At 42.3% G+C, this 15,790-nt stretch overlaps 1 protein-coding gene across 3 annotated transcripts in view; it reads left to right on the top strand.

The window, feature by feature from the left end:
- LOC133955675 (genetic suppressor element 1-like) overlaps nucleotides 1-15,790 on the top strand; it is a 37,531-nt gene that overhangs the window by 702 nt on the left and 21,039 nt on the right. The window contains exon 1 of one of the 3 annotated variants that reach the window (XM_062390638.1): nucleotides 12,785-12,928. The exons of the other annotated variants lie outside the window; for them this stretch is intronic. The gene's annotated coding sequence lies outside the window, so the exon portion shown is untranslated. Of the gene's footprint in view, nucleotides 1-12,784; nucleotides 12,929-15,790 lie in introns of those variants that run through there. 3 annotated transcript variants of the gene reach the window in all.

Genomic DNA, 15,790 nt, shown 5'->3' with positions numbered 1-15,790 from the left:
AGTTGATCATTTTCTCAACTATGTCCCACGATATCCCCGGAACTCCAGAGAAATTTATATTTTCTCAGTCAAAATAATTGATCATTGTGTTGATAAGATGATATATTGCACTTCTGGAGTTGTGTATGTCAAAAGCAAAAATTTTGATATTTTCTATAATCTACTGCAGACCACAGTGTTGTTCAACCCTGAAAGTTCAATTAATTGAATTCATTAGTTTTGCGGCAACATTATAGTTGTTCATTTTTCTTGTTAACCAGATTGCTATTTTCTTGGTCTTCTGATTATTTTCATAATTTTTTGTATTATATTAATATTCTAAGATATTTTGGTACGTTTATTTTGGCCATTATTGGTGTGAAAGAGGAATTCTTACTTTGAATTCTCAATTCTTTTTTTACTGCAAGTTGTCAAGTATGCAAATACATTTATTTTATGATCTTATTATTGTGTAGCTACATATGTGGACCAAATGATTCATTGTTTATGCAAGAAAATAATTTTTTTTAAAAGATTTTTTAAAAACATCAGGTGCATCCCTTAAATGACATGACCATGTGGTGTCATGATGAGGTCTGGTCTGTAACAGTTCCAGGTTTGACCCTCTGTAATAACCCTGTGGTTTATCTCTCCTTCGCTGCTCCCTATTAGTTTAACAGCATGTACTGTGTGTCTATTGTCTGCAGCTGTGTGATATGAGAGAGAGAGAGAGAGAGAGCTCGGCCAGTGTCAGTGTGGGGACAGGTGTGAGGTTACCTGAGAAAGGTGCTTAAACGTGCCTGATGGCAGGGTGACAGAATGACACCAATAGGAGAAAGGAGGAGGAGGAGAGAGAGAGAGAGAGAGAGAGAGAGAGAGAGAGAGAGAGGGATAAATAGAGGTCAGTGTGAGGCAGCGTGAGGAAGAGGTGAGGAGGAGAGGAAGGAAAGGTTGAGTAAATGTTCATTCAAAGGAAATGATTTGTTGGAACCGGAGCACTGTTGTCTTCAGAGCAGACCGTCCCGATGTGTCTTTCCTCTGACCCCTGACCCTGATCTCTAACCTTTCAGATGTCTGGGTCAGACTGTGGTCATTGATTAAAAACCCTGCTGTGGCAAGAGGTGAAACGTAGAGGAGAGGGAGGGGGTGAGAGACAGACAGAGAGAGAGAGAGAGAGAGGCGGGGTGAGGAGAGGGGGGAATTGATGGAGGGAATTAGAGGGCGGGGAGCAGATTAAACAATGTTCTTTGCCTTGTGAATCTTTCATGCTGGTTCTTGAATAATACATCTGCTTTCATAAATGATTGAATCAGGGCGATTATGTGGTGCTTTGTCATTGTTTGTATATCTCTATGTGTGTTTGTGTGTGTGGTAGGTGTTGGTGTGTTTGTGAGTGTTCGCTATGTATGTGTTTGCTTGTGAACAAGAGAGGAAGGAGAAGAAGAAAATCTCTTCAGGAAGCAACAACCCCCCCCCCCCCCTCATCCCTACCCCCTCTCCACTCTCGCTTTCATCCCCTTTTTTTGGTTTCCTAGGTCTCACTTAATGTGTTGTGTGAGTGTGAGTGTGACTGTGAGTGTGAGTGTGTGTGTTTGTGTGTACTTTCGAACGTCTGAGTGTGAGTGTGTGCGTGTACTGATTGCATTATTGTGCATGTGCATGTGTGGCTGTGTGTGTCTGTGGGTCTGTCTGTCTGTCCCTCACTGTGTGTCTGAGTATGTGTGTGGCTGTGTGTGTCTGTGTGTGTGCGTCTGTCTGTCCCTCACTGTGTGTCTGAGTATCTGTGTGTGTGTGTGTGTGGTTGTGTGCTCTCATCATTTACACACTGGAAGAAACCCCAGCCCCCCCTCCTGGTCCTAACTGCCGTTGCTGTGGAGACAGTGTCAGCCACACGCTCGCTCCTCAATGATCATTTGACAATGTAGGGGGTGAGGGGTAAAGGATGTGTGCAATGTGTGTGTGTGTGTGTGTGTGTGTGTGTGTGTCTGTGTGTCTGTGAGTGTTCATCTATCTTTGAGAGGACCAGTTTGGCCTTTACACCTTATTCTTGAGGACATGGTGGGATACTGAGGAACATTTAGCTGCTTCTCACAACTTTAAAGATTTGTTATAGGGTTTAAGACTCAGTGTTAAGGTTCAGGATAGAATAAGGTTTAGTTTAAGGGTTTTGGTTAAGCGTCCTCACAATGATTGTACAAGTGTGTGTGAATGTGTGTGTGTGGGTGTGTGTGTGTGTGTGTGCGCAATGTGGAGCGATTACTGTGTGATTTAAGGGTAGAGCAGAGTGAGGGTGAGAGAGGAGGCAACGATAGAAAATCAGGTTAATGAAACATATTCTATACATGAAAATCTCATAAAACCATTGATGGGAAAAGAAAAGAGTATGAGAAAGAAGACACAACAGATAGAGGATGTATGTGTGTGTGTGTGTGTGTGTGCAATGTGGAGCGATTACTGTGTGATTAGCAGAGTGAGGGTGAGAGAGGAGGCAACAATAGAAAATCAGGTTAATGAAACATATTCTATACATGAAAATCTCATAAAACCATTGATGGGAAAAGAAAAGAGTATGAGAAAGAAGACACAACAGATAGAGGATGTGTGTGTGTGTGTGTGTGTCTGTGTGTGTGTGTGCGTGTGCGTGTGTGTGTGTGCATATGTGTGTGTACCATGATCTTAACATGATAAAGAAAAGAAAGTGGCATTTAGCCATCTCCCACTCGCTGGACCTCCTGGTAAAACGTGCCACACACATTACTGCCGTTTACCCAAAAATCGTTCAAATTAATTTGATTTTTATACATGCATTCCCAGGAGAAGGAGCAATTTGCAAATCATAGCATAAACAATTTAAAAAGTGGGGCTGGTGAGTTTCTACTGTAAACCACGAGGAAAAAGAACATCTCTCAGTATGTTTCAACCTCTTTACCCTGTCTGTGGTTCTCAGGGTTAAACCCATGTCTGAAAATGTAAATATTTCAAACCGAGTCCTGCACACAACTGTATATTTTACTGAAACAAGTTGGCACTGTAGTTTTTAACAAATTTTACTAAGAGAGTAAAGAGTGGGGAATATTTTCTGTTGGGGAATAATACGCACTTGTCCCTCTAGTGAGCTCTGGCATGATATGATTTATGCAGAATAAACTAGTGTCCATGTTCATCAGAAGGAATAACTACAGTGTGGTTCTTTGATGTGTTTTTAATCGTGTTCAGACAAGAATGAAGCTTTAATGCACAGAGGAACACACAATACATTAAGATTGTTTTGCTTTTATTGACAATAAGAAAAGTAAAGCACATAACCAGATTTATCCTGTAATATTATTTGCAGAAGCCCGGCAGGCCGAGATAATTCATCTCCAGGCTTCACAATGTCACCAGGTCGAACCAGGATCAAATATCTCCATGAAGAAAAAACACACACACACACACACACACACACACTTTGACATTTGTTTTTCTGTCCATGCATGCACATGCACACATGCACACATTATCCATGACGAGTCAATAGGGTGAGAAAGCCAGGTTGTTGACGTGTGTATTAGCCTGCCATATTTATTGGCTGCTGTGGTATTTTCGGGGGCTGGGTGGCTCTGTTCAACTTGACCTCTGCATTGATTTCCATGATACATGTTAGAGCTGCAAGGACACAGTGGCTTTTGATTTATGGCAGATGTCACATGAGTGTACACACACACACACACACAAACGCGCACACCCACGCGCACACATACGCACACACACGCACAAACACACCCACACATGCCTTAGGCTTTTGGCATTTGACAACTTCGCTCATAGTATTTTTTCTGCGTTGCACAGCAGCAGTTTTACTGTATGTACAAAAGAAAAGTTTATTTAATGTTTGTTGATGCTGTGGCAGTGACACAGAGACTGTCCTTCACCCGGAGCGCTGCTGAAGTCACTTTAAGCAAAAACAGAGGAAGAGAAAATGGATTTGAGAAGGTCAGAAAAGATTTGATTCAAAGATAAAACAATCATAACAAGCTCAAACTTATTTCATTTTTAATGATGGATTTTAAATATGTTAGTGGCAGATGAGTGTCCCTTAATTTGACTCCCATGTTTATCTTTTATTTCTTGCTTCCCTGTCATCTCTTCCCCCCATGTTTTTCATTTTACCTTGGTTAAGTGGGCTCAGTGCTGTACTGGAGCCAGAATCCATCTCTCATTTCAAGACTTTATTATAATATAAGTGGGACATGAAATTTATTGTGCACGTGTGTGTGTGTGTGTGTGTGTGTGTGTGTTTAAGTAATGCATACTGTATACATATGCTTATGTTGTAGTAGGTGGAGAAGCTGCTGGCAAACACACACATGGCCATATTTCTATTTCTATTCTATGTGTGGAGAGGCTCTGTATTCATGTAGGAGGCTGAGACGGGTGCTGCCACAAAGGAAGCTGCTGTCAGGCTCTCCTTTGCTGTTAATAGTGTGTGTGTGTGTGTGTGTCTCTGTCTTTGTGTGCAACTGCTTGTGCGTGTTTGTTCTCACTAGCGTGTGCGGATGAGCGGGGTCACGGAGCTCCACCTCAAGGGCACTGTTATTAATGAGATGAATAAAAGACTGTGGCAACAGCTTGATAACACAGAGGAGATAAAGAAAACCACACACATGCACACACACACACACACACACACACACACACACACACACACACACACACACACACACACACACAAACATCATATGGGAGCTGGGCGACTTTCTCCTGCCAAGAGAGAAAAAAAAAAAAGACAATAACAAAAGTGCAAAAACAACCATAATCTATTTTTTATGTTTTTCTATCCTCCAGAGACGGTGGAAATAAACCAGAAGAAAGGGTGCAAGAGAAAAGGAATAAATAAAACAATGTGTTCAGTAATTTCTCAACCGGAAAACAAACAAGTGAGCTGGTAGAAAAAAACACATCCTAATTGGTCAAAGAGCTGGTGTTGCTAATGAGCCCTTAATTAACACAGGACTCACTTAAAGCACATGTAGACACAACAACACACACACACACACACACACACACACAAGTATTTATACATCTATCTTTGTGAGTACACTCATTGATATAATGCATTCTCTATAGCTCGTTTCTCTAACCTGTGTCTGACCTGTGAATTCTAACAATGAATCGGAAAGTGTCCTCACTTTGTGATTTCTGTAATTCACCGGCCCTCAAAAAGAAACAAATACAAGTATAAACAAAAGGACACACACACCCACATACAGACTCACAAACACTTGTCCCGGCCTCACAACGATGGTATTGAAAGCAAATCAATACCATCGTCCTTCATAACTATACACACGCTCAAATAGGCAAACATGCTCTGGGATGTTTACATTCATTTAGAGCAAGCATAAAACTTTGATGTTTGATCTTACATGCAAGCATACAATCTCTCTCACACTCTCTCTCTCTCTCTCTCTCTCTCTCTCTCTCTCTCTCTCTCTCTCTCACACACACACACACACACACACAGCGACATATACATGCAGCCCTCTTGCTCACTGAGCTGAGGAGATTGGGATAAATGCCAACTGATTTTGACCCGAGGTGATAACGATAACTCCTGGTAGCTCACTCACGCACACTCAAACACACACACACGCACACAGTTATGACATTCAGACGCTCAAAGCGCACACATGCACCACCACGCATAGTAAAACTAATAAGTAGCTCGGTATATGATAACAAGCAGATGGCAGGAGGATTAGCCAAATGAAAGCACAGCAGCAAAAATTTGCCGGCATTAATAACGTTTCGGGGAGGTGGACTTGTCGACATGCACGAATACACACGCAGGCGAACACATAGGCCTATACATGTACAAGAAACAGTGAGGCAGAGAGAGAGAGGACGACAAAGAGAGAAAGACAGAAGGAAAGAAAGGAAAGAGCGGAGAGAGAGTCCACTGCCCCCGCTGGTCCTGCACCATCTGCATGTTCATGAACCATGTCAAAACATAATTGATTGAATGTGTCAGTGTGTGTTTGTTTGTGTGTGTGTGACAGAGAGAGAGAGAGAGAGAGAGAGAGAGAGAGAGAGAAAGAGAGAGAGACTGAGGGGGGAGAGAGACTGAGGGGGAGAGAGAGAGAGAGAGAGAGAGAGAAGCCTCTACAGAGAGCTGGTTAACAGCCGTTATAGGGCTGTTAGTGTCAGACAGGGCATGTATGCTTCATAATGCAGATGTGTGTTTGGACATACTTCACATGTGGAGGTGCCACAGTGTTCCAGCTGGGGGGGGGGGGTATGGTCTCTTATGCACAGAACAAACACAAACACACACACTCAGTGGTGTCGCTGTAACGAAGAGCCTGTTGATTACCCATGGGCATCGCTCTGTCTGCCACCTGGCTGCACCATGTTAGCAGGTTCTCAGTGAACTTGTATAGATGACTGCACGCACATGCACACACACACACACACATCCTGGCTTACTGCCCCCTCCTCTTCAACTCATTAACCCTTCTCCTTTGGTGAATCTAATTCTGTCTCAGCAGTAACCATGGGATCGTTTTCTTCAAACAAGCAGGCTCCACAAAATGTCAGTTCACTCCAATTTAAAAAAAAGAGCATCTTACCTCTAGTATCAGATGTAGCATCAGATGTTTTCCAATTTGTTTACTTCTCTTTTGAAATGTTCGTTCCTGAGATCCCTGCTGTAAATTCTCTCCATCCATCCATCCATCTATGCCACTTACCCTCTGAGGGTGGTGGGGGGAGCTCGAACCAATCAAAGCTGACATCCTGAACATGTCGCCCTTGGTCGCAGGGGAAACAAACTACCATTTACAATTACAATCAATTTAGAATCCGATCCACTACAATGAAAGTGATTTTGTCACTCACAAGAGAAACAATCTGGATATTTTGTTGGATATTTCTACCTTACTTAGAAATATGGCGGGGGTTATATTAATTTGTCAATTGCTAAACCATGAATTGCTTTCTACTTCTGTCCCAATTGATCCTAATGCCAAAAGTTACCTCACTTTTTCTGGACTAAAATGTAAAATATGTCCAACATTCTGTTGCACATGTAACCAGTGACACACACATACACACACACACACACACACACACACACACACACACACACACACACACACACACACACACACACACGGTTACAGGGCAAGAGTTTCCTCACATGCAATCTCTCTCCACCTTGTTCCGCTTCTGACTGTATTTACATAATCTGCATAATGATGCCGACTTTAATTGCCCACGCCCAGGTAAGGGATCATGTGGTTAAGTGGGAGATGATAATTATGTAAATAATTGGCCTGACCACAGCAAGCTGCTACTCTCTGCCACCCATCTGGAGAGAGAGAGAGAGAGAGAGAGAGAGAGATAGAAAGAGAGAAAGGAAAGAACTGAAGAGAAAGAGGGGGAAGGGTTAAGAAAGGAGCGACAGAGTGATGAAGGAATGGGAACAGTTTGAGTAGAAGGTGGAGGAAAGTTCATTCGCAGAGTCGCAATGGATGACAATTAGAAAATAGGAAATGTAAATAGCGTAAAAAGGGATGAATGATTGAAATGTACAATTGTCTTCATGTTTGCTTATAGAAAAGTTAATCTTCAGTTCTAGAAAGATCCAAACACACTAACTAAAAATGAAGACAGGACTTGGTGCTCTCGACACACCTAAAGGCCAAGTCTAATTACTTGCTCTATTTATGTAACTTCAATGAAAACTCTCCATTCAACAGTCAATTGATCCAACAAACAGGCACAGTAATGTGTGTGTAGTCAAAGACTGTATGTGTTTGTGCCTTGGAGCTTCATGGCTGTTTAAAAACATATCCAAAATGTGTTCAAACTTTAAACAAATATTGGATTCAACATGATCACGAGCTCCACAGACGTAGGATTAGAGCCACAGAGTACACATGGTGATTCATCTTAGATATCCAGAAATGTCAGAAAACGGTCAAATACACATGTAGTCCAGAGGAACGGTTAGGGGCTGCATGAATAATAAAGGACTATTTTGTGAGTAAAAGTACTTCCTATCTTACTATATTGATGAGATTTCCTCCAAAACCCATTTTATTTGCCTCCACGAAGGAGGTTATGTTTTCATGTGTGCTTGCTTGTTAGTTAGCAGGATGAAAAAATACAGGATGGATTAAGAAATGGGAACAGGTGTGGTGTGGGTTGGGAAAGAACACACAACATTTGGGTGCAGATCTGGATTAGGGGGTAGATCGGGGAAATTTTCATCAGTTATTTTAACATTGTGAGGTTTACAGTGTTTTTCAACATTTTCGTTGACTTCCCGGGAAGTAATTTCGGAAAAAACTCTATGACATGTATAGCCTTGTGTGATCATTTGGTGCAGATCCAAATAAAAACTTGGAAGTTGTGAATTTAAATGTTTTTTTTACTAGGGACCTGTTGGGCTTCACCGGAGTGTCGTTCTAGTTCAAATCTAGATAAGATAACACCTATTTCATTACATGACAAAAATGATTTACATTTTTCTGTTTGAAATTGTATCATCACTGCTGAAAAACATCAAATGCTATTAACAGAAGTCCCAGATACTGCACTTTGAGCTACAGATTGTTTAAAAACAAATTGTGTGTGTGTGTGAATAAAATTGAAATCTTCACACTTCATTTCATTTCATTTCCACCCCAACATTGATCCTCTGACCCCTGACCCTTCACCTTAGCTCCACATTGATCTTAAATCGTAACCATAAACTCCCCAAACTTGCCCAATTAAAGCCATCATATTCTTCCATATGATTCTAGAGGTATTATGGCACCCAAACATCCAGACACGCACACAGACAGGAGAACACATACACATCTGCCACTGTATCCGCTGCACAGATGGTAAAGGCAGCAGCCCCTTCACACAGACAAAGGGAAGGTAATTCTCTCTGCAGGACATGAACAGAGCTGGAAAAGAGCAGCACACACCGACACTCCCCTCCCTGTTTCCTCGTCTCAGCCCCAGGCCAACAAACATCACAGGAGTAAACTGACAACGTGAGCACTTGTGTTTGTGTGCGCATAAAATGTGTTGGTTTGTGCATAAAATGTGTGCTTGTGTGTGTGTGTGCGTGTGCGCTGCTGAAATGGGCTTGAGGAGCAGACGGGAAAAATAAGAGAAGAGGAGAGAGAGGGAGAAAATGAGAGAGATAAAATGAAAAAGAGAGGGACAGTGCAGAGAGGAAGGAGGTAATAAACCGGATTAGGGCTTATCTTTACAGCATTGTGTTTGTGTGTGAGTGTGTGCGTGAGTGTGTGTGTGTAAGTGTGTGTGTGTGTGTGTGTGTTCGTGTGTGTGTTTTGCCTGAGGACAGAGTGACTCCAGCATTACCTCTGCCAATGTGTCTCCATCCCCAGGTATCTCTTCTCTCTGGACTCCCTCTGCTTTGTGTGCTGGTACACAATGTACTCAACGTGCGTGCATGTGTGAGTGTGTGTGTTAATGTGCGTGTCTGTGTGTGTATATATGCATGCATGCACCTTTATAGTTGCTCTGGCTAAAGTCTGTGTGTTTTGAGGGTGTGAATGAATGAGTGAGAGTAAATACAAGTGTGTGTGTGTGCGTGTGTTTTGTCAGTGAATCTTTTCCACTTTGTGTATATTTAAGCCCACTGTGCTGCACAGTGCCTCTGAACACCCAAGCTTGCATCATGTGAACTTGTTTTCATACTTCATAAATACTTCATACCTACTTCAGACGTACTTCATACATACTTCATACACACTTCATGCATACTTTCTCTGGGTTAAAAGACTTAGCGTTAAGGTAAGGGTTGAGGTTAGGATTAAGGTTAAGGTTAGGATTAGGGCATTGTTTAAGGTTAAGCATTTAGTTGTAGTGGTTAAGGTTAGGGTACAGGGGGCAAGGTAATGCATTGTGCCAGTGGATTTAGTCACAATTAGAGTACTTAATACTGACAATGTTTGTAATCTCCTACCTGACCAGAGCTAACAGGCTGCTCCAGCGTCTCACTTTCACCGCACAGGGAGGGAGGAATACATTTAAATAATCAGGGGTTTGGGTTCATGGCTGATATTATGCCTCGCTGCTTTTGTAAATGAGCATCTGTGTGTGTGTTTGCGTGTGAGCAAGTGCATCTGTTTTCCAAGACATCTGTGGATGTATTGGTGGATTGTTCCTGAAGCAGTGTCCCCATCCCTGTGCTCTTCTTTCCCAGAGACACAGACAGAGAGTCAGCAAGAGAGGAGGAGACAGAGACACTGTACATGTGCCTGTGTGTTTGTGCATACAAATGTGTGTATGCTTGCGTGTGATGGATAGAGGGCTTTATGAGAGAGGAATAGGCTAATGACCAGGTCTCCAGAGGCTGTAAGATTCCTGGAGCTATTACTGCCGGAGTTCATAATGGCCTCTGTGCTCGGCCTCTTTTACACGCTACTTAATGGGGGATCCGACCGTCCACTGCCAAGTATAACCCACCCGGAGAATACGCACCGCTGTGCGCTTTGACCCCGACGCTGCACACCAACACGCACAAAAACACACAGAGCAACACTTTATATATTCTAGAGGAGGGTTCAGCTTCTCTTTCATGCACCTGCAGTTGAACACAAACACACACCAGCTCGTTTGTACAATTTACAGTTTGTCTTTCCCTCTTGTGTGCACACACACACACACACACACACATACACACACGCACACACACACACAAACACACACGCACATACTATCCAACCTAGGTCACAAAGGATGGAGGTGAGACACCCACCTCAGAGAAAACTGAGAGTCTGCCTGCAGCGCACAGCCAAACCATAAATCATGTCAGGCTACACTAGTCTCTGTAGACACACACATGCGCACACACACACACACACACACATTGCTCTTCCCTCTTTTCTCTTGTGTAGGTTTGAGTACAAGAGAGAGGGATTTGGGGATTATAGGGGAGCCTCACTTTTTTCTTTTCTTTTTGTTGCTTCCTTCAGTTCTTCTTGTTTCCGTAGAGAGAAAAAGTGGGGAAGAAGGGGGCTGCTAATCTGTGTGTTTGTATGTGTATGTGTGTGTGTTTGCATGAATGTATAAATGTGTGTCTATTAGAGTGTAACACATACCAGTGTGTGTTTATACATGCTTATGTGTGTGCCCCTTTCATCGCTGAATGGATCTCGGAGAAAGACTTGAAGGAGACAGTATATTCATTGAGGAAAACATCAAGGCTGTTTGGCGTAACTGTGTGTCTGGCATCTTAGAAATGCATGAAGAAGAGAGGAAGAGATGAAGAGGAGGCTGGAGAAATGAAAAGTGAGCGGGTAGAAGAGGAGAGACAAGGTAGAGATCTACCCGCAGAAGCGCAAATCAATGCAAAACAGCTGTTAAATAGCTGCAAAGTGGAGCAGCTGCTCTGGAGCTGCTGAGAGAGGGATGGGGAGATGAAGGGATGAATGATCAAGAAACGTAGAGAGAGAGAGAGAGAGAGAGAGAGAGAGAGAGAGAGAGAGAGAGAGAGAGAGAGAGAGTGAGAGAGAGAGAGAGAGAGAGAGAGAGAGAGAGAGAGAGAGAGAGAGAGAGAGGGAGGCCCAGGGGACATGTTGAAATATTAGACTAAATGAAGCAGGCTGAGGGAGCTTATAGCACATGATGACAGATGAATATTAATAAACCTGTTTGTAACTTTATATTTCATAGAGTATCGAACAGGAATTCCTACAGAAAAAAAACTAGAGATCTTATCGGACATCATATGGGGAGATTAAAGGTATAAATAGTAAATACTTCATAAAAATACAACTATAACGCAATCACATGTGTTATATTGAGAATGGATTCAATTTTGTAATCTTAAACTCTATCTACTTTTTACTCTGCTGAGCAATACGTTGTCTTCGAGGTCATTGTTTCAGTTAAACTGGCCACAGGTCAGCTCTTATCAAACTCATATAATCAAATAACAGTCCAGGCCCATGCTGTAAAAAGATCTATGGCAAAATCAGGGTTTGGCAAGTGAAATGAATTTAATGAATTAAAATGATACCATAGTGAAAGCGATATCTCTCCTTTCATCTCAGAAAAACGTTCCGTGCCATAACGAATCTTGATATTGCTAGTTTGCATTAATCCTGGGATTTACTGCCCTCTTGTGGCCACAGCTAGCTATTTTCTATGGAAGCTAGGTTGACTCCAAGGCTTGGCTTCTATTCTGTCGCAATCGATAGTTGCAAATTCGGATTGTGTATAATCCTGGGATCTTTGACTGGTGACTAGCTACATCGGCCAATAGTCAGTTACTAATATTTTGGAGATAACCATAGAGGAGATATTTTTTTATAATGATGATTTATTAAAAGAATCAAAGATATTTTTTACCAATGAGTAAATAATACTATCAGTGTTGTTAATTTAGGTGGTTGTAGTGATGATGAGTATAGACGTAGACTATCCGGTTACCTGTGCTTGTTATAATTAGTCAGTTAGGTTTAATTGGAGTGTGTGTGTGCAGCAGCAGGAGGAACCGGCTTGAACAGACCTGATTGTCTCCCGTGGACAGTAAACATGTCCAGGCTTTGAGGTATCAGGACTCTGGGGCCACATCTTCTTCTTCTCTCCATCATCCCTCCATCATCTCTCCAGGGACGTCAGTGGAGCAGGTGCTGGCCCTCCTCCTCCTCCTCCTCCTCTGATACCCCGCCTCTCTCTCTCTCTCTCTCTCTCTCTCTCTCTCTCTCTCTCTCTCTCTCCCTCTCTCTCTCTCTCTCCCTGAGGGCAGTTAACGTGTCGTCCTCCTCCTGTCCACATCTCTGTTAGTGTGTGTTGTAGTGCTGCTGCTGTCGGGAGGATCACACAGTATTTCGCTGCACACACACACACACAGACACACAGACACACACGCACCGGCTGTAGTTTATCCACATGAGGATGAGCAATAACCGTGGATTGTGTTTTCTTTGATGAGGAGGTAAGCCTGTCTGTTTATTGACGTTTTAATATGAAATGTCCCAGGGTTTTGCTTTTGAGTAATAGTCCGTGCCTTTTAAAGTTCACACAGGGTTCAATGATGACTGGATTATTATGGTCTGTTCTGCTGAGTGCTGACTTTCTCTAATGACCTTAAAGAGGCTGCATTTATAAAACCCTGAAACAGGCTGCATCTTAATTATATAAAGGCTTTACTTTGTGTGTAGATATCAACAGTGACACATCTGACGTGTGTTGGCTGCTTGAGTTTTCACTTCCATCCTCACTTTATTTCACACTGTGTCATTTTTTGTCAAGCTCGCACTGACAACAGGAAGTTACAGGCGGTATTGAATGAGTGTTTTTAATCGAAGCCGTTTTACTCGATCAAATGGGCATTGTGTGATTGAATCAGTCTGGAAAGTGGCTGAGCTCGAAGACGCAGTGAGAAAACTGCTTCCTGTTTCTGCTTTTATAATAAAGCACCATTGAGACGTGTCTCAATGACCTACAATGAAACTGAGTGTAGCATTGAAAAGAAAGCGCCAGTTCTTTCACGTCTACAACTTATATTCACTTGGAAGTTGTATATCCTTAGTTGTATACCCGTGTAGAAAATATCGCATGCTTTTGTTTCCAAGTCAGACCAGTTCACTTCCGGTTTGTCCGAGTCGAGGATTTAGGACTTGACGCAGCAGCAGCAGGAGGTGTGACGTCACAGCTCCATTGTTGTGTTATTATCTTTCTTGTCAAACTTGTCGCTGATCAAACAGAGTCACTGTTTAAACTGCGGCGGCTGCAGTGAAGCCGCAGGAAGACGGAGCCGGTGTCACCCAGTGGGTGCCTCCCCCCCCCCGTTAGTCACCCAGCAGCACCCATGGGATTTAGAGGAGTCGCTCTTTAATCCGGGACCTTTAACAGCGCCTGTATTGTTTGGCGGAGGTAGATGCCGCCGGGCGCATTAGCAGCAGTCAAGCGGATCACGTCGCTTTTGTGTGTGTACACAGCCCGCAGGTGGAGTTCAACAGACACACACACCCACACGCAAACACACACACACACAGTGGATACATGCGCCATGTGCTGCCCATGACCTGCCGTAGACCAGCTGCTCAGCAGGGGTCACTGAGAAAACCTCCAATCTCTTTAATTACCTCCCTCTCAAATAGAGAGATACTGTAAACCCAGCCTACACACACACACACACACACACACACACACACACACACACGCGCGCGCGCGCGCGCTTACACACGTTTGTACTTCTGTAGTATGACACTCATTGACATAATACATCTAACGCACTGCTGAGCTCACCGGTTTGTTCTTGTCCAACACCTATCATTGCACTGTTAATCCTGTGTAAACTTGCATATGATAATTTCAACCTGAAACTTCCCTAGCCCCTAACCTTAAGCATAACCATCCAAACTGGTTTTGGAAATAACAATCCCATTCATTTTCTGAACATGATTTTGATTACCAGCCATTATGTTATGCTGGTTATACACTCAAAATTATTTTTATAAGGTTTTTATGAAACGTCAATGGAGAAAATGAATGTGAAAAATGTTTGAGAAATGGCTGTGGCTCAGAGGGTCATCCAGTAACCAGAGGGTCGGTGGTTTGATCCCTGTCTGCCCTCGGTTTGCATTATAAGTGTTCTTCAATCCCGGATGACTGTGTGATAGTAAAAGCGCTGCGTATAGTAGTCTTTGTATAAAGTGGGTGACTTGTATCATAAAGTATTTTGATGGGCCAATAAGACTTGAGAAGCTCAATATAAATCCAGTCAAGCAAAAATAAATGTCCAACCTTTTAAATATGAGGATTTGCACTTTCTTCTTTTCTATATCGTTATATAATAGATATGGATCTTGACTAAACAAGACAAACAAAGGATGTTTAATAGTCCAACAGATTAATTGATATAAGAAATACTTCGTTCTTGACCTTGGAGCCCACAGTAGAAAACTAAAAAGAAACTCTCACTACAGACAAGCTTTTCTCCCGTCAGTATGTGTTCTTCAGCTTTAGATCATGTTACATCTTTATCAACAGACGAGTTTGCCAAGTTATCATGGAACTGTAGATGTTCACTTGTAGGAATTTAAGCGCAGATCATCTGAGGGTGGTTTACTGACAAAAGGACAGTTGAGGGAATAGTCTCAGCAAAATAAACTTTTAGTTCCATTAAAATAAATCTTGACATAATTCACTTAACAATTACGAGTAGACAGCCCTAAACGAGACACCTGCAGGATCGTATATTGTTTTTGATTTTGTTGTGATATATCAAATGTTATATCCTTGGTTATAGTCCAGGGTTACTTTGGATTAGAAGTGAAATGATTTATTAATGAGTCAATTAACAGAAAACTAATTAGCAACTATAACTGTGCCAAAACTTAACCGGCAACAGTCACTGTTCTTAGTCTTTTCATAGTCCTCTATATTAATAATAATCATATATAATCCTATACGTGGGCTTTCTTGTGTTAGTCCGTGAGAACGAGACTCTATAGATGTTGACTGGGACTCAGAAACTGGGATGGACTTTTTAACCGGTTTTACCAGTACACAAAAAAAGATTAGGCAGGATTATAAACGGGAGATGACTAGATAATTAAAATATGCATAACTTGCAGCTCTGCATATGCTATTGAATTAATCTTATCAGCGTCATTTGTCTCTTCCACATCTTTAAAAAACCGAGGAAGACGAGTCAGATGAGCAGGGTGAGGGTTAAAAATTACTCACTCGGGTGGAAATTACTTTGTTACAGACGTAACTGACTCATGTTTCAGTCACAGGAACAAACTGCTCACATGCAACTCGCAGCCAAATGGCACGAATTCAAGTT

Source organism: Platichthys flesus, chromosome 6, assembly GCF_949316205.1.
Source record: "Platichthys flesus chromosome 6, fPlaFle2.1, whole genome shotgun sequence".
NCBI classification, from domain to species: Eukaryota; Metazoa; Chordata; class Actinopteri; order Pleuronectiformes; family Pleuronectidae; genus Platichthys; species Platichthys flesus.
The sequence above is the reverse complement of the archived record's forward strand: the minus strand, read 5'-3'. Positions and strand labels throughout refer to the sequence as shown.